This window comes from Bos mutus, chromosome 1 (genome assembly GCF_027580195.1).
Source record: "Bos mutus isolate GX-2022 chromosome 1, NWIPB_WYAK_1.1, whole genome shotgun sequence".
NCBI lineage: Eukaryota > Metazoa > Chordata > Mammalia > Artiodactyla > Bovidae > Bos > Bos mutus.
The window spans coordinates 89,969,736-89,996,273 of NC_091617.1; the positions used below are offsets into that span (position 1 = coordinate 89,969,736).

Below are 26,538 nucleotides of genomic sequence, written 5' to 3' on the forward strand. Positions count from 1 at the left end.
GGGAGTGGTTTTTAGTATATTCACAGAGGTGTTCAGTGATTTTAGATTTGAGTCATCTCCAAAACAAACCAAGTAACCATTAGCAGTCTATCACCATTCTTCCAATCCTCAGCTCATCAACCACCAGTCTGCTTTCTATTTATATAGATTTGCTTATTCTGATCACTTTATAGAAATAGGGTTGAAAAAGTTCTCTTCTATGCCAAGTGTGTCAAGTTTTACTCTTTCTATAAAAGGTATTAGAGTTTATCACACGTTTTCTAGGTACCTACTGATATGATCATATTGTTGTTCTTTATTCCTGTTAACCAAAATTTTCAGAAATGAAGATCTAATTGAGATAAAGAGGCATTTATTTAGGATTTGTTAGTACTGCAGCCTCAGAGACACAGATTCAAGAAGCACGTAAATTGTGTCATGTGGGAAAGCATGAAAGTGTCTGTTGCTCAGTTGTGTCCAACTCTTTGCAACCCCATGGACTGTAGCCAGCCGGCCTCCTCTGTCCATGGAATTATCCTGGCAAGAATATTGGAGTCGGTAGCCATTCCTTCTCCAGGGATCTTCCCAACCCAGGGATCAAACCCAGGTCTCCCATGTTTCAGACAGATTCTTTACCATCTGAGCCACCAGGTGTCAGACTACAAAATTGAGGAAGCTTATAAAGACAAAGCCTGCAAAGCCACTGTTAGTTACATAAGCTGTTTGCCAGGAATTATGATCGCAACTGGCAAGAAGTAAGGGTGCTTGTTAAAAGGATGGTTTGAGGTCTAAAAACTTATGTAGATGCAGTGGAGGGTGGGAGGGGTAACTCTGAGACCACAAGGTTGCAGCTAGGAGATGTTGTTCTAAATGACTGGTGGTGTCTTTGGGAGGTCATTGTTTGGTACAGTTCAGAAAAGTCACATTCTCAGTGGCGCAGAAACATTTTTGAGACCAGATGTTCAATGGCCACCTGAAGACGTTTTGTATGCCTAACTATGATTACTCCACTGTAATTTTCAATTTGTCATCATTCCATTTCTATGACATTTTACATTAATGGATTTTTGGGTGTTAAAAATAGCCTTGTATTCCTGAGCTAAGTCCTACTTGGTTATGGTATATAATTCTTTTTTATATGCTTATAGATTTGGATTCCTACTATTTATTAAGGATTTTTATATCCATCGTCATAAGAGATATTGGTTTGTAGTTTTGTTTTCTTCGATTTTGGAATCAGGTTAATACAGGCCTTATAGAATAAGTTGGAAAATATTTTCTCTGCTATTTTTGGGAAAGAAATGCTGAAGGATTTGTGTTTATTCTTTAACTTTTTGGAAAAAGTCATAGGTGAAGCCGTCTGAGTCTGAATTTTTCTTAATGAGAATTTTAAAATTATGAATTCAATCTCTTTTTATTTTATGTATTTATTTTTCTGCTTTCTTCTTCTAGGGTCAGTTGTGTTTTTTTTTTTTAATTTTTCCTCTAGAGTAATATTTAGTAATTTGCATTTTTTTAAGAATTTATCCCCTTCATTTAAGCAGCCTAATTTTTTGGTAAACAAATGGTCATAGTGTTGCCTTCTAAAGCTTGTTCATTTTTGTAAGTTTGGTAGTGACTTTCCCTCCTTCATTTCTTATTTTACTAGTTGACCACCCCCATCTCATTGTAGCTAAAGGTTTGTGAATTTTGTTAGTTTTTACAAAGAGACAACTTTTGGCTTCCTTTATTTTCTGTTTTTTTTTCTATTATCTACACATTTCTGTTCCATTCATTAGTATTTCCTTTGTTTATTTTATTTTTTATATGAATTTTATTTTATTTTTTTTCTTTTTAAATTAATTTTATTTTATTTTTAAACTTTACATAATTGTATTAGTTTTGCCAAATATCAAAATGAATCCACCACAAGTATACATGTGTTCACCATCCTGAACCCTCCTCCCTCCTCCCTCCCCATACCATCCCTCTGGGTCGTCCCAGTGCACCAGCCCCAAGCATCCAGCATCGTGCATCGAACCTAGACTGGCATCTCATTTCATACATGATATTTTACATGTTTCCATGCCATTCTCCCAAATCTTCCCACCCTCTCCCTCTCCCACAGAGTCCATAAGCCTGTTCTATACATCAGTGTCTCTTTTGCTGTCTCGTACACAGGGTTATTGTTACCATCTTTCTAAATTCCATATATATGCGTTAGTATACTGTATTGGTGTTTTTCCTTCTGGCTTACTTCACTCTGTATAATAGGCTCCAGTTTCATCCACCTCATTAGAATTGATTCAAATGTATTCTTTTTAATGGCTGAGTAATACTCCATTGTGTATATGTACCACTGCTTTCTTATCCATTCATCTGCTGATGGACATCTAGGTTGCTTCCATGTCCTGGCTATTATAAACAGTGCTGCGATGAACACTGGGGTACACGTGTCTCTTTCCCTTCTGGTTTCCTCAGTGTGTATGCCCACCAGTGGGATTGCTGGATCATAAGGCAGTTCTATTTCCAGTTTTTTAAGGAATCTCCACACTGTTCTCCATAGTGGCTGTACTAGTTTGCATTCCCACCAACAGTGTAAGAGGGTTCCCTTTTCTCCACACCCTCTCCAGCATTTATTATTTGTAGACTTTTGGATTGCAGCCATTCTGACTGGCATGAAATGGTACCTCATAGTGGTTTTGATTTGCATTTCTCTGATAATGAGTGATGTTGAACATCTTTTCATGTGTTTGTTAGCCATCTGTATGTCTTCTTTGGAGAAATGTCTATTTAGATCTTTGGCCCATTTTTTGATTGGGTCATTTATTTTTCTGGAGTTGAGCTGTAGGAGTTGTTTGTATATTTTTGAGATGAGTTGTTTGTCAGTTGCTTCATTTGCTATTACTTTCTCCCATTCTGAAGGCTGTCTTTTCACCTTGCTAATATTTTAAAAATAAGATATTGAAGTCTTCAACTTGCTGTTGTTAAATTATCTATGGTGGTTTAGTGCCTAAGTCATGTCCGACTCTTGCCTGCCAGGCTCCTCTGTCCATGGGATCTCCCAGGCAAGAACACTGGAGTGGGTTGCCATTTCCTTCTCCAGAGGATCTTCCTGACTCAGGGATCATACCCACATCTCCTGAATTGCAGGCATATTCTTTACCAATGAGCCACTCTGCTGCTGCTGCTGCTGCTGCATCACTTCAGTCCTGTCCGACTCTGTGCGACCCCATAGATGGCAGCCCACCAGGCTCCCCCGTCCCTGGGATTAGGTCCATACCATTTCTGTCCTTTATCGAGCCCATCTTTGCATGAAATGTTCCTTTGGTATCTCTGATTTTCTGGAAGAGATCTCTAGTTTTTCCCATTCTATTATTTTCCTCTTTTCCTTTGCACTGACTGCTGTGGAAGGCTTTTTTATCTCTCCTTGCTATTTTTTGGAACTCTGCATTCAAAATGGGTATATCTCTCCTTTTATCCTTGGCTTTTCATTTCCCTTCTTTTCACAGCTATTTGTAAGGCCTCCTCAGAGAGTCATTTTGCTTTTTTGAATTTCTTTTCTGGAGATAGTCTTGATTCCTGTGTCCTGTACAATGTCACAAATCTCCATCCATAGTTCATCAGGCACTCTATCTATCAGATCTAGTCCCTTAAATCTATTTCTCATTTCCACTGTATAGTCATAAAGGATTTGATTTAGGTCATACCTGAATGGTCTAGTGGTTTTCTCCACTTTCTTCAATTTAAGTCTGAATTTGGCAATAAGGAGTTCATGATCTGAGCCACATTCAGCTTCCGGTCTTTTTTTTTTTTTTTTTTTTTGCTGACTATATAGAGCTTCTTCACCTTTGGCTGCAAAGAATATAATCCATCTGATTTCAGTGTCGAATATCTGGTGATGTCCATCTGTAGAATCTTCTCTTATGTTGTTGGAAGAGGGTGTTTGCTATGACTAGTGCATTCTCTTGTCAGAACTCTATTAGCCTTTGCCTTGCTTCATTCTGTATTCCATGGCCAAATTTGCCTGTTACTCCAGGTGATTATTGGCTTCCTACTTTTACATTCCTGTCCCCTATAATGAAAAGGACATCTTTTTTGGGTGTTAGTTCTTGAAGGTCTTGTAGGTCTTCATAGAATTGTTCAACTTCAGCTTCTTCAGCATTACTGTTTGGGACATAGACTTGGATTACCATTCAGGTTTGACCTAAATCAAATCCCTTATGATTATACAGTGGAAGTGAGAAATAGATTCAAGAGATTAAATCTGATAGAGTGCCTGGAGAACTATGCACAGAGTTTTGTGATATTGTACAGGAGACAGAGATAAAGACCATCCCCAAGAAAAAAAAATGCAAAAGAGCAAAATGGCTGTCTGTAAAGGCCTTACAAATAGCTGTGAAAAGAAGAGAAGCGAAAGGCAAAGGAGAAAAGGAAAAATATACCTATTTGAATGCAGAATTCCAAAGGATAGCAAGGAGAGATGAGAAAGTCTTCCTCAGTGATCAGTGCGAAGAAATAGTGGGAAAAAATACAGTGGGAAAGACTAGAGATCTCTTCAGGAAAATTAGAGATACCAAGACCATTTCATGTAAAGGTGAAGACAATAAAGGACAGAAATGGTATGGATCTAACAGAAGCAGAAGATATTAAGAAGAGATGGCAAGAATACACAGAAGAACTGTACAAAAAAGATCTTCAGGACCCAGATAATCACGATGGTGTGATCACTGACCTAGAGCCAGACATCCTGGAATGTGAAGTCAAGTGGGCCTTAGAAAGCATCACTATGAACAAAGCTAGTGGAGGTGATGGAATTCCAGTTGAGCTATTCCAAATCCTCAAAGATGATGTTGTGAAAGTGCTGCACTCAATATGCCAACAAATTTGGAAAACTCAGCAGTGGCCATAGGACTGGAAAAGGTCAGTTTTCATTCCAATCCCAAAGAAAGGCAATGCCAAAGAATGCTCAAACTACCACACAATTGCACTCATCTCACATGCTAGTAACATAATGCTCAAAAATCTCCAAATCAGGCTTCAACAGTACGTGAACTGTGAAATTCCAGATGTTCAAGCTGGATTTATAAAAGGCAGAGGAACCAGAGATCAAATTGCCAACATCTGCTGAATCATAGAAAAAGCAAAAGAGTTCCAGAAAAACATCTATTTATGCTTTATTGACTATGCCAAAGCCTTTGATTGTGTGGATTACAACAAAGTGTGGAGAATTCTTTAACAGATGGGAATTCCAGACCACCTGACCTGCCTCTTGAGAAATCAGTATGCAGTTAGGAAGCAACAGTTAGAAGTGAATATGGAACAACAGACTGTTTTCTAATTGGAAAAGGAGTACTTCAAGTCTGTATATTGTTACCCTGTTTATTTAACTTACATGCAGAGTGCATCATGTGAAATGCCAGGCTGGATGAAGCACAAACTGGAATTAAGATTGCCTGGAGAAAATATCAATAACCTCAAATATGCAGATGACACCACACGTAGGGTAGAAAGTGAAAAAGAACTAAAGATGAAATAACTCTTGAACAAAATGAAAGAGGGGAGTGAAAAAGTTGGCTTAAAATTCAACATTTAGAAAACTAAGATCATGGCATCCGGTCCCATCACTTCGTGACAAATAGATGGGGAAAGAGGGGAAACACTGACAGACTTTATTTTTCTGGGCTCCTAAATCACTGAAGGTGTTGACTGTAGCCATGAAATTAAAAGATGTTTACTCCTTGGAAGAAAAGCTATGACCATCCTAGACAGCATATTAAAAAAAAGTACATTACTTTGCCAACAATGGTCTGTCAAGTCAAAGCTGTGGTTTTTCCACTAGTCTTGTATGGATGTGAGAGTTGGACTCTAAAAAATGCTGAGCACCAAAGAATTGATGCTTTTCAATTTGTGGTGTTGGAAAAGACTCTTGAGAGTCCCTCGGCCTGCAAGGAGTTCCAACCAGTCCATGATAGAGGAAATCAGCCCTGAATATTCATTGGAAGGGACTGATTGAAGCTGAAACTCCAATACTTTGACTCCCTGATGTGAAGAACTGACTCATTTGAAAAGACCCTGATGCTGGGAAAGATTGAAGGCAAGAGGAGAAGGGGATGACAGAGGATGAGATGGTTGGATGGCATCACCGTCTCAACGGACACAAGTTTGAGTAAACTCCAAGAGTTGGTCATGGACAGGGAGGCTTAGCGCGCTGTAGTCCATGGGGTTACAAAGAGTCGGACACAACTAAGCTACTGAACAGAAATGAGAAACCAAATAGGCTTAATTCTATTAGGTAAATCATGAAATTGCTGACATTTGACTCTTTTTGACTTATAAAACAACCGTTTCACTTAGCTCAACCCATACATTCCTGGCAAAATGAGGGGGGTAAATGGGCCATTATTCTATTTTAAAGCTAATCAGTTGATAAACATAGAACAAATGAGACTGTTTTCCAGAAAATGATATCCATTTTTTATCTTGCCCCCTATCCTTATTTAACCTCAAGAATAATAATCTTAAGAAAATCTTCTCTTTAAGATACAGATTTTCTTTCAAAGAGCATTGCTGCCTCATGCAGGCTTTTCCTCTAGACTGGATGGCCTCTGCATCACATGGTCAGGTCTTTTCCCTGGTTGGGGCCACCCGAGATCCAGAGCTGCGCTATGAGAGGGCCAGTGCAGGCTCTCAGCTTAGGCTGGAAAGCAGGGCAAGGAGCCACAGGAAACCCAGCAGCCACTGCAGCAGAGCTCTCTGAACCCTCACTCAAGTGCAAACCTTATTTGATCTCTCCTCACATGCACAGTCCAGGCTTCCTACAGCCCTTCTATTGGTCTCAGCTGTCCTCTGAACAGCCAGAGGGCTGATCTCCCCTGTGTAGGACCTCAGGACTGGGGCATCCAATTTGTGGCTTTTACCGCTCCTTCCCCAGAGCAGGTGTATATCCATCCCTCCCCTCTCCATGTTATCTCCCTTTTCCTCTGAGTCCCCTCCCAGGGGCACAGGTCCTGACCCAATCACTTTCTTCCCTTACTACCCAATTGCCTGTGTATTTTTCTTATAGCCTTGGTTGTCCAAGTGTCCTTTTGCCAGTTTCCAGTTGGTTTTCAAAGAGAATTTTTCCACATGTATATGTACTTTTGATGTGTTCATGGTTGGAGGTGAGATCCATTGTCTTTTACTCTGCCAACTTGAGCCAAACCCTCAGCCTGTGTCTTTTGATGGATGGATAAAGAAAATGTGATAGATATAATGAAATATTAGTTAGTCATTCAAAAGAAAGAAATCCTGCCATTTGTAACAACATGGATAAAGCTTGAGAGTGTTATGCTAACTGAAGAAAGACAAATAATATATAATCTCACTTACATGTGGAATTCAAAAATTGATCTTTAGAAACAGAGAATAGATTGAAGGTTGTCAGGAGCTAGCGGTGGGGGGGATAAATGATGGGAGTCAAACTTCCAGTTAGCTATAAAATGAGTAAGTTAAAAGATCTAATGTATAGCCTGGTGAAGATAGTTAACAATACTACATTGTATACATTGCTAAGAGAGTAGATTTAAAATATATTCAGCTCGTGCCATCCCATAAAGTAACTAAGTGAGGTAATGAATGTGTTAACTTTATTTTGGTAGTCATTTCGCAGTATTTTTCATTTGAAATCATCACATTGTATATCATAAACTTACAAAATGTTAAGTCAATTATACCTCAACAAAGTTGGGAAAAAATGAATAAGAGTTTAGTATGAAAGAGAAAGACAGGAAGATGGAAAAATAGATACAGATCTTTCTCTCTCTCTCTCTTTTTTATTCTTCTGAGGTTTCCCTCATCCCTAGCTTCTTCCTGCATCTCTAATATCCTGACAATCTAACTTCACTTTCTCCATAAACCTCAGTTCCCTGGACTACAGAGATGCTGAGACCACAGCAAATTTCACCACATCTGACAAATGTGACTGCATTTTGTCCAGGCTACTTTAAGAGCAGCTCCTATTTCTCTTAAGAATTCCTTTGTTGTGTACCGAACACCTCTGAGTCATTTATCAAGAGTTGGTTCCATACAGCTGGAATGTCTTCTACTTTGTTTGCATTTATCTCTGTTATTCTTCACAAAAGTAAGAAATTCCAAGTGAAACATTTGGAAAATTCCCCATGCCACTCTAAATTTTCCTATCTCTTTCATTGAGCAACAGTGATTTTTACAATCAGTGAAATGGATGTGCCTTTCTTCCCTAAAATGACGAACAGTGCCTATAATATTAATTACTTAAATCATCATCATTTAGTGAAATATTCTAAAAGTGTTTATTGATCTTTATTTAGCGGCAGGTCCCCTGTGTAGGACCTCAGGAATGGGGCATCCAATTTGTGGCTTTCCCCACTCCTTCCCCAGAGCAGGTATGTATCCATCCCTCTTCAGCATGTTATCTCCTTTTTCCTCTGAGTCTCCTCCCAGGGGCACAGGTCCTGAACCAATAGCTTTCTTCCCTTCCTACCCAATTACCTGTGTGTTTTTCTTATAGCCTTGGTTGTCCAGGAGTCCTTTTGCCAGTTTCCAGTTGGTTTTCAAAGTGAATTTTTCCACATGTATATGCACTTTTGATGTGTACAGAAGTACTACTTCTCCCAATGTGAGTAATAACATATAGTTAGACAATTTTTTTAAATTACATTGTGATTCTTAGTTAAAAAACATGTCATCTGCTTTGATGATTGCCTAGTTTTAGAAAGAAATTATAGTATCCAATATGATCCTTCACAGAGTTTATAGGAGAGGTATAAAACAGTATTGTCATTTTCACTGAAAATTAATGTGATCTTTAGAGCAAAATATTGTAGTACAACCTCTGCATTGCAAAATAGGGCATTTACACACAGACTCAAACTCTCAAAACAACTAGCCTCAAGGTTAAAGAACATGCTGATGCTAAGGGAATAAGCAGAAACTGTTATGGAGTACTGCTTGAGGTAAAAAAATATATATATATATATATATATATATGTATAAATAAAAGTGAAAGTTGCTCACTCGTGTCTGACTCTTTGCGACCCAATGGACTGTACAGTCTATGGAATTCTCCAGGCCAGAATACTGGAGTGGGTAGCCTTTCTCTTCTCCAGGGGATCTTCCCAACCAAGGGATCAAACCCAGGTCTCCTGCACTGCAAGCAGATTCTTTACCAGCCGAGCCACAAGGGAAGCCACAGGGTAACAAGCAGTTCACAGGGAGTGAACTGTTGACCGCATTCTCATTGAGAACAGAAAGGAATCAATTGCCAGGTGCTAATTATGCTCTTGGTACTTTTCCAAGAAAGGATAAATGATTACTAAGTGATTACAATTCAGAAGAGCAAAATACCTTTGGTGTTGGCAATTCATGAATTCAATATTGTTTGGAGTTGCTGCTGCTGCTAAGTAAGTCTTTTCAGTTGCGTGCGACTCTGTGCGACCCCATAGACGGCAGCCCACCAGGCTCCCCCGTCCCTGGGATTCTCCAGGCAAGAACACTGGAGTGGGTTGCCATTTCCTTCTCCAGTGCATGAAAGTGAAAAGTGAAAGTGAAGTCGCTCAGTCATGTCTGATTCCTAGCATCCCCATGGACTGCAGTCTACCGGGCTCCTCGATCCATGGGATTTTCCAGGCAAGAGTACTGGAGTGGGGTGCCATTGCCTTCTCCTGTTTGGAGTTAAAATACGTGTTAGAGCTCAGATCATGGAAACATATGTAAGAGGGAGCTTCTTTTAGTAACTTGGCTCCTTGAATGACTGCAGTGGAGAATCACCATTGTCGACTCATAACAGACATACTGTGAGAGCAAAACATGAATTAATTTTGTAATAAAAGACCAACAATTCATGTTGTTACTGTAGCATAACCAGGTTTACTCAGACTAGTTTATTCCAGAGGTTGAATTGGCTCCATTAGTCCAAATAAAGGCATGTTTGTTTGGCAAACATTTTTGTTGTTGCTGTTTTTGTTTTCAACTCAGAACCTAAGAAAGATTTTAGGCAAATAGTTAATCACTAAGTTACTTGCCTTAGGTTGCTTGCTAAAAGCTAATAGGGGAATAAGTAGTGATTGAAAATCTTCTAGTCCTTCTGAGTTCTTTGTTAATTTTATAATGGTATTAGATTATTACATGAGTATTAATATTATTATCCAAGTTTTTGTGGAAATTAGAGTTTAATGTAACAGATTAAAGGTAATGAATGTAGTGTGTGGCCGCTTTAGTTCGTGGATTAACCCAGAGGCTGAATCAGTCATGGTATTCCAGTAAGTTTCCCTTTCCTCTCCTGAATGATCATTTTTAACTCTATTCATTCTATTTTCAAATACATACCCAGTTATACCCCCATCTTAAAATACAATAAAATACAATCTCAACTACCTTTCTACTTCTGGTTGTAGTCCTGCTCATCTCCTTCCTTGTAAAGCAAAACTCCTTGAAGAAGTAGTCTATTCCAGCTGGTCTTCATGCTTTCTTTTTTGAACCTGGTCCAATCCTGCAAAAATGTTCTTGTCAGTATAACCTGATTACCTCCCCCACAGCCTGCTGCTCTCTCAGTCTTTCACATCTTAGTTAATAACAACTCCATTTCTCTTGATGTGTATCCTGAAGAACTTGGTGCCATTCTTGACTGTTTTATTTTGTACGTACTCCATGTCCAATCTATCATTAAATAATTTTTCCTCTATTGCTAAAATATATCCAAAATCCAATCGTGTCTACACTGCTTCCAATATTCTACCTGAATCCACACTTTCCTTATATCTTGTTTGCTTTTAAGCAATAGCTTCCTAACTGGTATTTCTGATTCTGCTACGGCTCCTAAAGTCTATTTTTAATTCAGCTGCCAGAGTAACTTAGATCATGTTATATTTCTGCTCGACAAACCGTGAATGGCTTCGTATATCATTCACATTGAAAATCTAAGCCCATGGTGATGTGTAAAGCTGTATATAGTTGACAACTTTGAACCTGGGTTATTTTATCTTCTGCTACTCACTCTGTCTTGTTTGTTTCCTTTTAGTTGTGTGGGCCTCATTGTCTCTGTTCAAAAATCATCCTAGGTACCTCCTGCCTCAGAGAATACCTTTGCATTTTCTGTTGTCTCTTTCTGGAATGTTCTTCTCTGATATTTGTATAATATACCCTTCATTAATTGTATTCCTTTAAGTAAATGTGATCTCTTCAGTGAGACCTGCCCCATTACCTCATCTATATAAGAATCTCCATTTCCACATCAACAATTTTTTTAATTAATTAATTTTTAGTTTTTGGCTGCACTGGGTCTTCATTGCTTTGTGTGGGCTTTCTCTAGTTGCAGCAAGCATGGGTTACTCTCTAGTTGCGGTGCCTGGGCTTCTCAGTTTGGTGGCTTCTCTTGTTGCACAGCATGGGCTCTAAGGCATGAGGCTTCCATAGATGTAACACACAGGCTCAGAGGTTGTGGCATACAGGCTTACCAGCTCTAAGATTCCACTGCATGTGCATTCTTCCCAGATCAGGGATCAAACTTGTGTCACCTGCATGGGCAGGTGGATTCTTATCTACTGCACCACCAGGGAAGTCCCCACATCAACAATTTCTCGCCCTCTTTTCAATTTTGTTCTGCTCCTTAGAACTTATTATATGCATCCCTATATACTGCTCTTATTTTTTTTATTCAGTCTTTTTTGCAAGGTAGAATGTAAGCCCCATAAGTGCAGAGATTTTGTATGCTTTTACTGATATACTATTATTGTCTAGAAGAAAGCTTATTTATTGAATTATTTAATTAAAGGCTTGACCCCTACCTTCAAGTTATGTGCTAGCTAGTAATCTACAAGGATGGTGATGCATGCCTCTCTCAAGAAGCTTCCTTTGTTTGTTGTCCCCTTTCCCTGGAAAAGTGATTGAGATAAGCTACTCCTTCTAAAGCATCTGTTTATGAACATAAGGAAAGAGTTAGCGTTTATTGCTCAATCAAGGGTAAATGCTATTCTTTTATCCCCATCATTAGTTGCTTACAATTTAAGAAGACATGATGAATAAAAATGGAAGACCAATATAGACTCATTATAAAAATGTAATTCAAGTATTCAAATTAGCAAATTGCAATAGCTTGGGTTCAAATGTGACAATTAATGATTACATTACCTTAGTTTTCAAAATGCAATTATCAATATTAAAATGTTTACTATATAAAGCAGATCCTTCAATTACTCTCCTGTGTTCTTTTGCTTCCTATTTAAGAAACTAATAAAAAGAACCAAAACTAAGGATCAATATAATTTGACCTTATTAAAATTCTGTCATCAACTTTAATATTAAGGTGTGAATGAAAATTCTTGATAACACAAAATAAAAACCATGCCAGAAAACATTGGTGAGTTCCTACTAATTTCAACCCCAAGTTCTTTTTTTTTTTTTCCTAACTCCGTTTGTGTTTTAAATTCCAGCCGGAATTTCTCAAAACATAATTCATATGTTTATTGTGCTTTCAAAGTACCTTCTAATTTTATAGCCAATGAGGGCAATCCAATTATTGCTGTTACTTTCCTGATTTCTTTAACATTTTCTCATCACGTTTCTCTTCATAACTCAGTATCAACTGGCCTGTCCTAAACGTAAACTTTCAAAGTAATGATAATCTTATCATAACCAAAAAAAGTCTCATGTTGGAACTTCCCAAGGTGCTGTTTGGTAAAATATGATCCCTTTTCATTTATGTTCTCTTTCTGCCCTCATGAGATTCATTACACTGAGTTTTATACCTACTCCAAGCAAACAATCAAAGAACTATTCTCCAGTGACTTCCAGCTTAGTTTTTCTTTTATTCTTCATAATGTTTATTGAATGGCATATGTTCCTCATCTCTCTGAATCTACAGTACAATAAATTTATGTTATCAGTAAACTAAACCAGACATTAATGGTAAAATTGTTTTGACTCAGATTATATTTCTCACATACCTCTGATTTGCCATCATCATAAAACTCATTTATGTGGATTATAAAAGTGGCTTTCATGATGAATTATGTAAAGCTCTACTTACCAGTCAAGAAAAAATGCCATTTATATTCATTTCACTTGCTCTCTTCAGCTGAAATTATTCTTATTTCCATTGTTATCAGATTTCATAAAATATGTGTTGAAAATCCATATTCAATGTATAACATATATATTTTTTATAGTTCTCATATTGTCTTTCAGCACCTTATGATTTGATTTCTGCTGTGTATCTTTTAAGAGTTCCCTATTTTCTTGGAATTTTAAACACAAACAAAACACTTTCAAAGGATACCCACAATCTCTCTTACAATCAGATTTTGCTGTTGTTACTGTTTCTTTGTAGCTGCTGTGTTCTGTCCCCATTTTTGCTAGGAAGAGGGAATGCTTGACACAGACAGCCCTGATTCCTACGCTAATAACTTAGAATTTCCCCTGAGCATATTCTTTCTACATGCGGGATTATTTTACTGAATAACTTTTACTGAAATCATGCCAAGGCACTCCAAATGGTTTCAGTAGGAAATTTCTCTTTTCTTAGCCAGTTCTATAGACTGAACTATAGAACTATAGACTGGTCTCACATCTACCCATAGTTAGCATGATTGAAACCAATTTGACACCCCCTAGTTAGCAAGAAGTTTCTCATTAAATGACAAGATAAATTCAATATATAGAGGTATGTCTGTCAATCCACAGGAGTGGCATTGTAGTATTTAAACAATGTAGTATTTCTAGCAGAAGTCTATGGAAAATATTTTGGCAGTCAGTGTGGGGGAAATTAATATACAGGGTCAAAAAAAATTACACTTTTTCTTCCATGTATCAAGAAACAGCCATGTTTGGAGAGCAGAAATGAACAAAGTAAATGAAAAAGTTATATAGAAAGAAAATTAGTGCTAAAACAGATTATGAGTTTGGATAATTAGGAAAAAATCAGCTAAACAATAATGAATGTTAATATACAAAATAATTTAGTGATTCAGGAATAACAAAGTCCAATCTTCTTGTTATGTGTAAATAATTTTATTTATGTTACTTAACCCATGTCCTGTATCATGTAAGTTTCTTAGATCTATGTCAAACAAAAATTTCAAGGAAGATCATGATGTCTAGATTTTTCAGAACAAAGTATCAAAGAGGCAGTCTCTGTATAGAATCTTCTTTAAGTACTCAGTAGATAATGACTACTGAATATGTTTGAGGAAACTAGCTAAGACTAGGAAAAGAACCATCTAAATTATAAGAAAGAATATTGTTCAGGATTTTACAATACCAAGAACAGTGCCTATTTCAACCAGTCAGACTGGAAAAACTTATTAAAATATGGAGCATTGAGTAAAGTACCCAGGAATGCCTAACCTCACTAGTGGAAGGTAGTTAGCCCTAGACTGACCTCTGCTTCTAATCAGCCAAATGAAAAATAAAAGCAAGATCCAAACCCATCAGATTGTATCCACATAACCACATGTCAGAACAAAGTTAAAGAAAGAACAGTAGAGATACAAAAACAGCCAGAACCCAACAAGGTGAAGTTCACAGTTTTGTACATCCAATGAAAGAAAATCAGGCATACAAAGAAGCAGTAAAACATGACTCAGAAGGAGGAGAATAATCATTCCTTTGTTTGAAAACTGATAAAGGACAGAAGTGGTATGGACCTAACAGAAGCAGAAGATATTAAGAAGAGATGACAAGAATACACAGAATAATTGTTCAAAAAAGATCTTCACAACTCAGATAATCATGATGGTGTGAATCACTGACCTAGAGTCAGACATCCTGGAATGTGAAGTAAAGGGCCTTGGAAAGTATCAGTACGAACAAAGCTAGTGGAGGTGATGAAATTCCAGTTGAGCTATTCCAAATCCTGAAAGATGATGCTGTGAAAGTGCTGCACATAATATGCCTGCAAATTTGGAAAACTCAGCAGTGGCCACAGGACTGGAAAAGGTCAGTTTTCATTCCAATCCCAAAGAAAGGCAATGCCAAAGAATGCTCAAACTACTGCACAATTGCACTCATCTCACATGCTAGTAAAGTAATGCTCAAAATTCTCCAAGCCAGGCTTCAGCAATATGTGAACCATGAACTTCCTGATGTTCAAGCTGGTTTTAGAAAAGGCAGAGGAACCAGAGATCAAATTGCCAACATCTGCTGGATCATGGAAAAAGCAAGAGAGTTCCAGAAAAACATCTATTTCTGCTTTATTGACTATGCCAAAGCCTTTGACTATGTGGATCACAATACACTGTGGAAAATTCTGAAAGAGATGGGAATACCAGACCACCTGATCTGCCTCTTGAGAAATGTGTATGCAGGTCAGGAAGCAACAGTTAGAACTAGACATAGAACAACAGCCTGGTTAAATAGAAAAAGGAGTACGTCAAGGCTGTATATTGTCACCCTGTTTATTTAACTTATATACAGAGTACATCATGAGAAATGCTGAACTGGAAGAAGCACAAGCTGGAATTAAGATTGCTGGGAGAAATATCAATAACCTCAGATATGCAGATGACAACACCCTTATGGCAGAAAGTGAAGAGGAACTAAAAAGCCTCTTGATGAAAGTGAAAGTGAAGAGTGAAAAAGTTGGCTTAAAGCTCAACATTCAGAAAATGAAGATCATGGCATCCGGTCCCATCACTTCATGGGAAATGGATGGAGAAACAGTGGAAACAGTGTCAGACTTTATTTTGGGGGGCTCCAAAATCACTGCAGATGGTGACTGCAGCCATGAAATTAAAAGACACTTACTCCTTGCAAGGAAAGTTATGACCAACCTAGATAGCAGATTCAAAAACAGAGACATTACTTTGCCAACAAAGGTTAGTCTAGTCAAGGCTATGGTTTTTCCAGTGGTCATGTATGGATGTGAGAGTTGGACTGTGAAGAAAGCTGAGCACCGAAGAATTGATGTTTTTGAACTGTGGTGTTGGAGAAGACTCTTGAGAGTCTCTTGGACTGCAAGGAGATCCAACCAGTCCATTTTGAAGGAGATCAGCCCTGGATGTTCTTTGGAAGGAATGATGCTAAAGCTGAAACTCCAGTACTTTGGCCACCTCATTCGAAGAGTTGACTCCTTGGAAAAGACTCTGATGCTGGGAGGGATTGGGGGCAGGAGGAGAAGGGGATGATAGAGGATGAGATGGCTGGATGGCATCACTGACTCGATGGATGTGAGTCTGAGTGAACTCCGGGCATTGGTGATGGACAGGGAGGCCTGGCGTGCTGCGATTCATGGGGTCACAAAGAGTTGGACACGACTGAGTGACTGATCTGATCTGATCTGATCTGATAGATGTTAGAGTTAGACAAGGACATTGAAAAAATGTGTTATAACTGTATTCCATATGTTCAAAAAGTAAACAAATTGAAGCTGTAAAAATAGACTCAATTAGAACTTTTTGAAGTGACAACAATAATTTCTAAAAAATTTCGCTGAATAAGATGAATGGCAAGTTAGATGTAGCATAAGAAAATGAGTCGGTGGGTACAGTGTTAGCTGCTCAGTCGTGTCCAACTCTTTTATACCGCATGGACTGTAGCCTGCCAGACTCCTCTGTCCATGGAGTTCTCCAGGCAAGAATACTGAAGTGGGTTGCCATTTCCTTCTCTATTTGGGTATAGTAGACTTCTCTAAACCTTAGGATTGGCCAGGCCTCAGGAAGGACCTCTTGTCCTATCCCTGTCTTTTGCGAGTACACGGACGTGGAGGAAAGGATTCCCTGAGAGTCTGAGGATCTTCACCTCTAACCCCTCAGACGTTTTTACCAGCAGGAAGGGAGCAAGAGGACACTCCCTAGCAAGAGGCAAGAGCTTTTTCTGAGCTTATTGTTTTCAAATTAAGCCGTTGACTCTCCTATTCTCCACAACTAGCAGGCATTCTCTCTTTCTCTTTGCCAACAACTAAATTTACCTGTCAGTGACATAGTAAAAAAACCAACCAAACAAACAGAAAATAGAGTGAACTGTGGGAATATTTCAAACATGCTAACGTATATGTAACTGGAGACATTAAATATGAGAAGTAGTACATAAAAATATTTAAATATTTACTGAAAATTTCCCAAACCTGATATAAAGTATACAACCACAGATCCCTAAAACACAAGGGGAAAAAAAAAAATGAAAGTGCCCAAGATACACTATAGTCAAACTTTTTTTTTTTTTTTTTTTAATTTTTTTAAATTTTTTATTCCTTTATTTCTCATGTGTTCCCCATCCTGAACCCTCCTCCTCCTCCCTCCCCATACCATCCCCAACCCAGTGCACTAATCCAGCATCGTGCATTGAACCTGGATTGGCATCTCGTTTCACACATGACATTTCACATGTTTCAAAAAATCTTCCCACCCTCTCCCTCTCCCACAGAGTCCAAACAAATCAGTGTCTCTTTTTGCTGTCTCGTACAAAATTGTTACCATCTTTCTAAATTCCATATATATGTGTATTGGTGTTTTTCCTTCTGGCTTACTTCACTCTGTATAATAGGCTCCAGTTTCATCCACCTTTTAGAACTGATTCAAATGTATTCTTTTTAATGGCTGAGTAATACTCCATTGTGTATATGTACCACCGCTTTCTTATCCATTCATCTGCTGATGGACATCTAGGTTGCTTCCGTGTCCTGGCTATTATAAACAGTGCTGCGATGAACATTGGGGTACATGTGTCTGTTTCCCTCTGGTTTCCTCAGTGTGTATGCCCAGCAGTAAAAATATTTAAATTTTTACTCCACACTGTTCTCCATAGTGGCTGTACTAGTTTGCATTCCCACCAACAGTGTAAGAGGGTTCCTTTTCTCCACCTGCATTTATTATTTGTAGACTTTTGGATCGTATTCTGACTGGTGTGAAATGGTATCTCACAGATCCCTGAAACACAAGATGTTGAAAAAGCCATCTGTATGTCTTCTTTGGAGAAATGTCTATTTAGATCTTTGGCCCATTTTTTGATTGTTTATTTTTCTGGAGTTGAGCTGTAGGAGTTGCTTGTATATTTTGCAAACTTTTAAGATATAATCAACATGCAGCCAGAAAAAAAAGAGAGAAAAGAATTCTTAACACAAATTAGTAGAACTGGTCAATAGAAAATCACTAAAAATAAAAGAAAGAAAAAGGAAATCACTATGGATAGATAGCTCTTGAACTCTCCACCCAATGACATACTAAACATTCAAATATGCAGGAATCATTTTCTAACATAAAGCATTTTTTTTAATTCACAAAAGAAGATAAGCACATTTAAAAGTATTTAAGTCATAGAATGTATTTTTTTTTTATTTTATTATTATTTTTTAAATTTTATTTTATTTTTAATCTTTACAATATTGTATTGGTTTTGCCAAATATCAAAATGAATCCACCACAGGTATACATGTGTTCCCAATCCTGAACCCTCCTCCCTCCTCCCTCCCCACACCATCCCTCTGGGTTGTCCCAGTGCACCAGCCCCAAGCATCCAGTATCGTGCATCAAACCTGGATGAAAAAAATGAGATGAAATTAGAAATCAAAAAATATATCTGGAAAATTCTCAAGTATTTGGAAACTAAATAGCATACTTCTGAGGGGAAAAAATTAGAAAATACATTGAACTGAGAAAAATTAAAAACTAAATGTATCAAGATTTGTAGAATGCAGCTAATGCAGCACTTAAGAGAAATATATAACACTAGATGTCTATATTTGAAAAGAAGAAAGTCTCAAATTGAATACCTCAGCATTAAGCAATCAGAAAGAGTACAACAAATAAAATCCAAGGGAAGCAGAAGAAAGAAATAAACAAACAAAAAAAGAAATCAGAAGGAGAGAGAAAATGAGGGAAAAAAGAGTGAAAATTAACAGAAATCAAAGGCTGACTTTTTGGAAAGATTAACAAATTTTGATGAACTTCTAGCTGGACTAATTTTGGGGAAAAAAATATATATATATATAAGAAAGCAGCATCAGGAATGAATGAAGTAAAATCACTCTAGATTTCATGTATACTTAAAAAAAAATGGTAATATTCAGTTCAGTTCAGTTCAGTCACTCAGTCATGTCCGACTCTTTGCGACCCCATGAATTGCAGCATGCCAAGCCTCCCTGTCCATCACCAACTCCTGGAGTTCACTCAAACTCATGTCCATCGAGTCAGTGACACCATCCAGCCATCTCATTCTCTGTCATCCCCTTCTCCTCCTGCCCCCAATCCCTCCCAGCATCAGAGTCTTTTCCAATGAGTCAACTCTTCGCATGAGGTGGCCAAAGTACTGGAGTCTCAGCTTTAGCATCATTCCTTCCAAAGAACACCCAGGACTGATCTCCTTTAGGATGGACTGGTTGGATCTCCTTGCAGTCCAAGGGACTCTCAAGAGTCTTCTCCAACACCAAAGTTCAAAAGTATCAATTCTTCAGCACTCAGCTTTCTTCACAGTCCAACTCTCACATCCATACATGACCACAGGAAAAATCATAAGCAATTTTATACCAATATATCCCACAATGTGGGCTTCCCTGGTGGCTCAGTGGTAAAGAATCCTCCCGTCAATGCAGGAGAGGCAGATTCAATCCCTGGGTCCAGAAGATTCCCTATGAAAGGAAATGGCAACCCACTCCAGGATTCTTGCCTGGGAAATCCCATGGACAGAGGAGCCTGTGGTGTGCAGTGCATGGGGGTCACAAAAGAGTTAGATATGATTTAGCAACTAAACAACAGCAATAGTAACAAAATCCCACAATTAAGATTAAATGGATAAATTTCTTGAAAAAGACAAGGCTGACTTAAGAAGAAATAAAGTCTGAAAGCCCTATATCTATTAAAAAATGAAAAAAAAAATTGTAGTTAAAAGCCTTCCATGAAGGAAAACTCCAGGCCCAGAAGGCTTTGTTAGTACATGCTGCCAAATATTTATGAAAAAAAAAAAAAAATACTACCACTGAATAAGCTCTCCCAGAAAGTTGAAGAAGAGGATATTCTTCTCATATCATTCTATGAGTCTAGTATTATTTTGATACTAAAACCAGAAGAGGATATTAGGAGAAAACTACTGACCAATATCCATCATGAATCTAGATGAAAAAATATTTTAACAAAATATTAACAGACTAAACACAATAATGCATAGAAAGATAATACATGATGAGAATAAGCTGGATTTATCCTAGGAACACATGACTAAATATTACAAAATCAATGTACTAATTGCATAACATATTAAAAAATATAAGTTTTATGAAATTTTCAAATATATAGGAAACATATTTAAAGTTTTCAGGAAAGTAAAAATATAAGAGATCTTTCCTATCTTGGTAAAAGTAATTTATGAAAAACTATGCCCAATATTTAAGACTGAAAGAATGAATGTTTCCCTGTAAAGTAAAAATAAAATAGCAAGGATTTCTGCTCTCACACTGCTATTCAACATTGCATTGAAAGCTTTAACCAATGTAATATGCCATGAAAGTAATGAAAGGCATAGAGATTTAGAGGAAGAAACAAAATTATATTTATTAGCAAATTGCCAATCATATGTGTCAAATATGATGGAAGCTGGAAAGAAGCAGAAGAATTTAAGTGAGTTTAGTAAATGTTATAGGATATAAGATCAACGCACAATCAATAGTAGCAAAAAATAAAACAAAACTAAATTTTTTGTATTTTGTTTATTTTTAGTTCCCTGACCAGGGACTGAACCTATGGCCCCTGCAGTGGAAGATTAGAACCTTAAACACTGGATTGCCAGGGAAATTCCCAAGAAATTAAAATGTTTTGAAGTTACCATTTATACTAGTATAAAAAAACAAGTACTGAGGGATAAATTTAACCAAAACTTAAAAGAGCTCTACGTTGAAAACTACAAAATATTTTTGAATTTAAAAGACCACAATAAATGGAGAATGTGTGTTTTTGGTCCCAAAATTCAATGTTGCTAATTGGTCAGTTCTCTATAAATTTATCTAAAAGTTGAATGCAATATGGTTAAAATTCTGAGTATATTCAATTTAATCTTCGTTAAATTGACAAGCTAACTCTAAACTTCATATGGAAGTTAAAAAAAAAATCTTCGAAAAAGTAATAAGTTTAATACATCTACTACCTCTACTACATATCCCCAGTATTACTGCCAGGGAAATCCCATGGACAGAGGAGCCTGGCATGCTATAGTCCAAGGGGTCACAAAAGTCAACCATGACTCAGCAATTAAACAACATCAAGAATGTACATCATATTTTACTTTGCACATTTTAAATAGATGCAATTAGTTGTTATGTTGATTATACCTCAGTAAAGCTATTAAGAGACCACGGTATTTATTTCATATTAGTTCTCCTTAACTTCAAAATCCTATGTTAGAGAAATATTTCATTTTCTGCCAAAGCTCGGAACATATAAAGAATTTACTCTCTTATATAGTGCTCCAGTACTCTGACAGAGCTATGTTTGGATTGCTCTGTGGTTCACTTGGATTTAAAAACTATACGGGGAATGCCATGACTGAGTGAATAAGTATGAATTCACAGTTTTGTTTTAAATGAGAATCTGAAAAACAACATTTTTCAACATAACAATTTAAGAAGAAATATGTTTTCTTTTCACTTTATCGTTATGACTAACAAATAAAAGAACTTTCACTTAACCTCCAACTTCCTTAAATGTATTTGTGTGTGTAACTGGAGCCTATTATACAGTGTGAAGTAAGCCAGAAAGAAAAACACCAATACAGTATACTAACACATATATATGGAATTTAGAAAGATGGTAACAATAACCCTGTATACGAGACAGCAAAAGAGACATTGATGTATAGAACAGTCTTTTGGACTCTGTGGGAGAGGGAGAGGGTGGGATGATTTGGGAGAATGGCATTGAAATATGTATAATATCATATATGAAACGAGTCGCCAGTCCAGGTTCGATGCATGATACTGGATGCTTGGGGCTGGTGCACTGGGACGACCCAGAGGGATGGTATGGGAAGGGAGGAGGGAGGAGGGTTCAGGATGGGGAACACATGTATACCTGTGGCAGATTTAAAATTTTAGAGAGAGAAAAAAAAAAGATACAAATAGACAAACACATGCATATTACATACACATGTATGTACATGCATATAGATGTAAATAGACACCTGTATATCTATACACATATACACATGTTACTATATATTTATACACATACATATACACATCTATATCCTGGAAAAGGGAATGGCAACCCACTCCAATATTCTTGCCTGGAGAATTCCATGGACAGAGGAGCCTGGAGGGCTGCAGTCTGTGGGGATACAAAGAGTCAGACATAATTGAGTGACTAAGCACTCACACACACACACACACACACACATTTATATATGTATTCACACACATTTATGTTAAAAACAGATCTAATTTTCAAAAATAAACTAAATTTTAAAATTAGTTTTTACTTAGTTTTTATTTTGCTCACATTCTTTGCTTGTAAATATAATGGCAAAGAGAAGTGTTCAGTTTTTCTTTTTCACTCTTTGGCTTCCTCTCAAATATTTGTTGTCTTTATTTGATGACCGTGGTTCTCACAGTGAGGAAATCTGCAATGAAAGCTCCTGTTTTTAGAGTGCTTTTTTAATCCACCGTGCATTTGAGCCACTGTAATGTGCTTGGTGGGTTTGAATTTTCCCCTGAGCATATCACAAACAAAACAGATTAGTTTTTATGACTGAAGTATTGCCTGTGTTAAGTATCTCTTTAGTCTTCCTGCAACTCTGGTGCCGAGAAGAAGAGAATGTGATATTTCCATGTGCTTCATTTTAATTGAATCAGCTGCAAGAACAAAATACTTTTTTAGATTGAGTGAGAATTGCTGCCTTGGTTCCAATTCACTGCTTTGTAACCAAATAGCTCTTCTTGGTCTAGATTTATTGTATTTCTACCTCCATCTTCTTTGGGACATTGGCTGCTGAACTCTTTCACTGACACTCTTCTCATTAGGCTACTGAGAAAATTAAATAGATTCTATCAGTCTCTTTCCTAACATTCTGGTGATACTTTATGGACTATAGGCTGAGAGTGAGGAAATTTAACTGTAACTTCTAAGAACTAAGTTCCCATTAGGGGAACAAAATATTTTATGTTTCTTGTCAGGGTGGATGTGGTGGCATGAATGGGAAGAATGCCTTCATCCCCTGTGAGCAAGATGAAAGCCCCAAACTAAACCCTAGAGGTGTCTTTCCTAGCACATTATCTACCACTTTTTAAAACAAATATGAAAGAGCCAAATATTCCCTAATTAGTGTTACTATGTATCCTAAGCTTTAATCAGCAGTAACTCTGAGGTCAGCATTTATAATCACGTTTGAGAACGGGGCACTTGGATCAGACTTTCCCTGCCCGGGAATCAGGCATAGAATTCACAGGCTTTGGAGTCAGAAGTCCCACTCTTCACACATCCCTTTGCCACTTTCTATGTCTATGATCATGGACAAAGTCATCAATTTCTCTGAATACAAATGTATTCTTCTGTGATACATACAGGTTAATATTAATTATTTTATATAGAGAACAAGTTAAAGTTAGTGTGGTATCACAAAGAGATACAGAAACATGATGACTTAAGTAAGTAAGAAATTTATTTCTCTCTCATGAAAACAGTCCAGGACTGATGAGGAGGCTTTGTAAACTTTAACACATGGCTTCTGGCAACCCACTCCAGTGTTATTGCCTGGAGAACCCCAGGGATGGTGGAGCCTGACGGGCTGCCGTCTATGGGGTCGCACAGAGTCGGACACGACTGAAGCGACTTAGCAGCAGCAGCAGGGTTAAGGATGGTGATCATCATTTCTAGCCAGTGGAAGGTGAAGGGAGAATGAGGGCAAGTAGCTTCTCTGCTGAGTTTGTCGCTCAGAATATACAATCAGTGTTGTTATTTCTTCCCCACTGGCCAGGGCTTGGCCAGAGGTCAACATGCCTGTGTGTGAGTCTGAGAGACTGTGTTCCCAACTGGTAGGCCATGTGCCCAGCTAAAACTTGGAGGGACCTTTCTTTAAAAGAAAGAGATAAGAATGTATGTTAGAGAACAATGAACAAACTCTAATGTTAAAATATGCAGGTAACAAGATTCAAGAGTTATTGTCTGAAACCAGGTTAGGTATAAGGCATGTTGAAATAAATGTCATTAAATGCTCAAGTATTTTAAATAATGGAATAATCATTTAATCTATACTTGTAGATTAAATAAAATAATTATTTAATCAGACACCTCCCAGAATCTGAATCAGACAAAGAAGCTTTGTCGGATGGTGTGAACTTTCCTTGGCTTCTCCCAAACTAGTGACTTCATGCCCACCTGAGCAAAAAAATGAAAGATATTCTCTATGACCTAGAAGAGATCCAGGGAAAATTACAAGAAAATTTCACTCAGCAATGGGCCCTTGAAGAACAAACACAGGTTGAACTCCCGGAAGCTCCATCTTCTTCCTCATGCTCACTGCCTGACCAGAGCCACCTTGCACCCAAGAGGTTTCTTCATCTGCTCGATAGACCATCATCAGTCCAAACTTTGACCTTGGGAGCCTCTCCTATAATCTGAAGGTGTCCACAGATCACTGGACAGTGACTGTATCTCACTTTCCACACACCTGACCCTGGAGTCCTGAGAGGTTTGCCTCCAGCCAAGCCATATGTTTCCAGGCCCTCTCTTCTGGGCAGCAGTATTGGGAAGTGGACACTCAGCATTGTAGCCACTGGACAGTTGGGGTGACCTTGTGGAGGGATGAAGAAAAGCCAGATCCTAGGAAGGACCACAGACTCCTGGTGTATAGAGTGGGAAAGGGACCAGCCAGCTGTCTGCATGGTGCACAGTCAAGGAAACTGTCTTCGACTCACACAGACCTAGTGTGGTGGACATCTGGCTAGACCTTGAGAAGGGAAATCTTGCCTTTTATTCTGTGGCTGATCTGGCGAAGCCTCTGTATGAGTGCCCAGTCTCTGTCTCTTTTCCTCTGCACCTTGCCTTCTGCCTGTATGACTTATACCCTGGAAATTCTCTGACTATAAGGCAAAAGAACATGTAAACATTCCCTGGGTGTTAAAACATATTGATTTCCCAGTCTCTCAGGTGGGAAGCTTGTGATAAAGTGATAAAGCATCACTTTATCACTAGTGAAGCTGGTGGTAAAGAATCAGTCTGCCAATGCAGGAGAACTAAGGGATGTGGGTTCTATCCCTGGGTTGGGAGGTTCCCCTGGAGGAGGAAATGGCAACCCTCTCCAGTATTCTTGCTTGGAAAACCCCATGGACAGAGGAGCCTGGAGGGCTATAGTCCATGGGGTCACAGAGAGTCGGACATGACTAAAGTGATTTAGCACACAACCTGCTTGTAAATAGAAGCTTTTAGAAGTTTCTTTATTAAAGTTTTAGAAAATACATTCATGTGTTTGTTTCTATCTGCTAAAGCAAATGTTTAAATTGAAGAACTTGAACAAGTCAGTTTTCACAGTTAGCAAAGACAGGTAAATACAAAATAACCAAAGAGTAGGACATACTTACATAGGAGATTTTCAACTATTTTAGACTATAATGTAGCAAAGAATACAGTTTGAAACAAAATTGTATAGCATCATGATGGTCATCAATTTTAGAATCAGAAAAATATCATTTGGGATTCCAGGTCAATCTCTTTTACTAGCAGTATAGTCTTAAAGCAAGTATTTTTCCTTTTAAGTGAAGTCGCTAAGTCGTGTCAGACTTTGCAACCCCATAGACTGTAGCCTACCAGGCTCCTCTGTCCATGGGATTTTCCAGGCAATAGTACTGGAGTAGATTGCCATTTCCTTCTCCAGGTGATCTTCCCAACCCAGGGATTGAACCCGGGTCTTCCACATTGTAGACAGATGCTTTTACCGTCTGAGCCACCAGGGAAGCTTTTAAAGGACAGTGTTAATTAAAAAAAAAAAAAAATATGGATCTATACAATAAACACTCATACACCCACCACTAACAAAAATAACACCCTTTTTCTATTTAAATTTGATATTATCAATCCCCTTGAACAAATAAAAAAGACTGAAAATAAAATTGAGTTCCTTTTATACTCCTTTAGCCAGCTATTGTGATTTGTATATAGCCTATTATGTATTTTGGAGAAGGCAATGGCACCCTACTCCGGTGTTCTTGCCTGGAGAATCCTGGGGACGGCGGAGCCTGGTGGGCTGCCGTCTATGGGGTAGCACAGAGTCGGACACGACTGAAGCGACTTAGCAGCAGCAGCAGCATTATGTATTTTTAGACTTATTTTGCATGTATACCTATGTATCTTATATATGTTGTTGTTCAGTCACTAAGTTGGGTCCAGCACACTGAGACCCCATGGACTGCAGCACACCACGCTTCCCCACGGACAGCAGCATACCTGGAGTTTGTGCAAGCCCATGTCCATCGAGTCAGTGATGCCATCCAATCATCTAATCTTCTGTTGTCCCCTTCTCCTCCTGCCCTCAATCTTTCTCAGCATCAGGGTCTTTTCCAATATGTATCTCGAATATGAAAACATGTGTGTCTATCTTTGTTTCACATTCTCTTTTTCTCTTCTGTGACTTACCTGTTTCTCACTGAGCATT

At 38.0% G+C, this 26,538-nt stretch overlaps 1 pseudogene; it reads left to right on the forward strand.

The window, feature by feature from the left end:
• LOC102280822 (E3 ubiquitin-protein ligase RNF135-like) overlaps nucleotides 1–24,993 on the forward strand; it is a 44,407-nt pseudogene extending 19,414 nt beyond the window's left edge.
• Nucleotides 24,994–26,538: the final 1,545 nt, after the last annotated feature.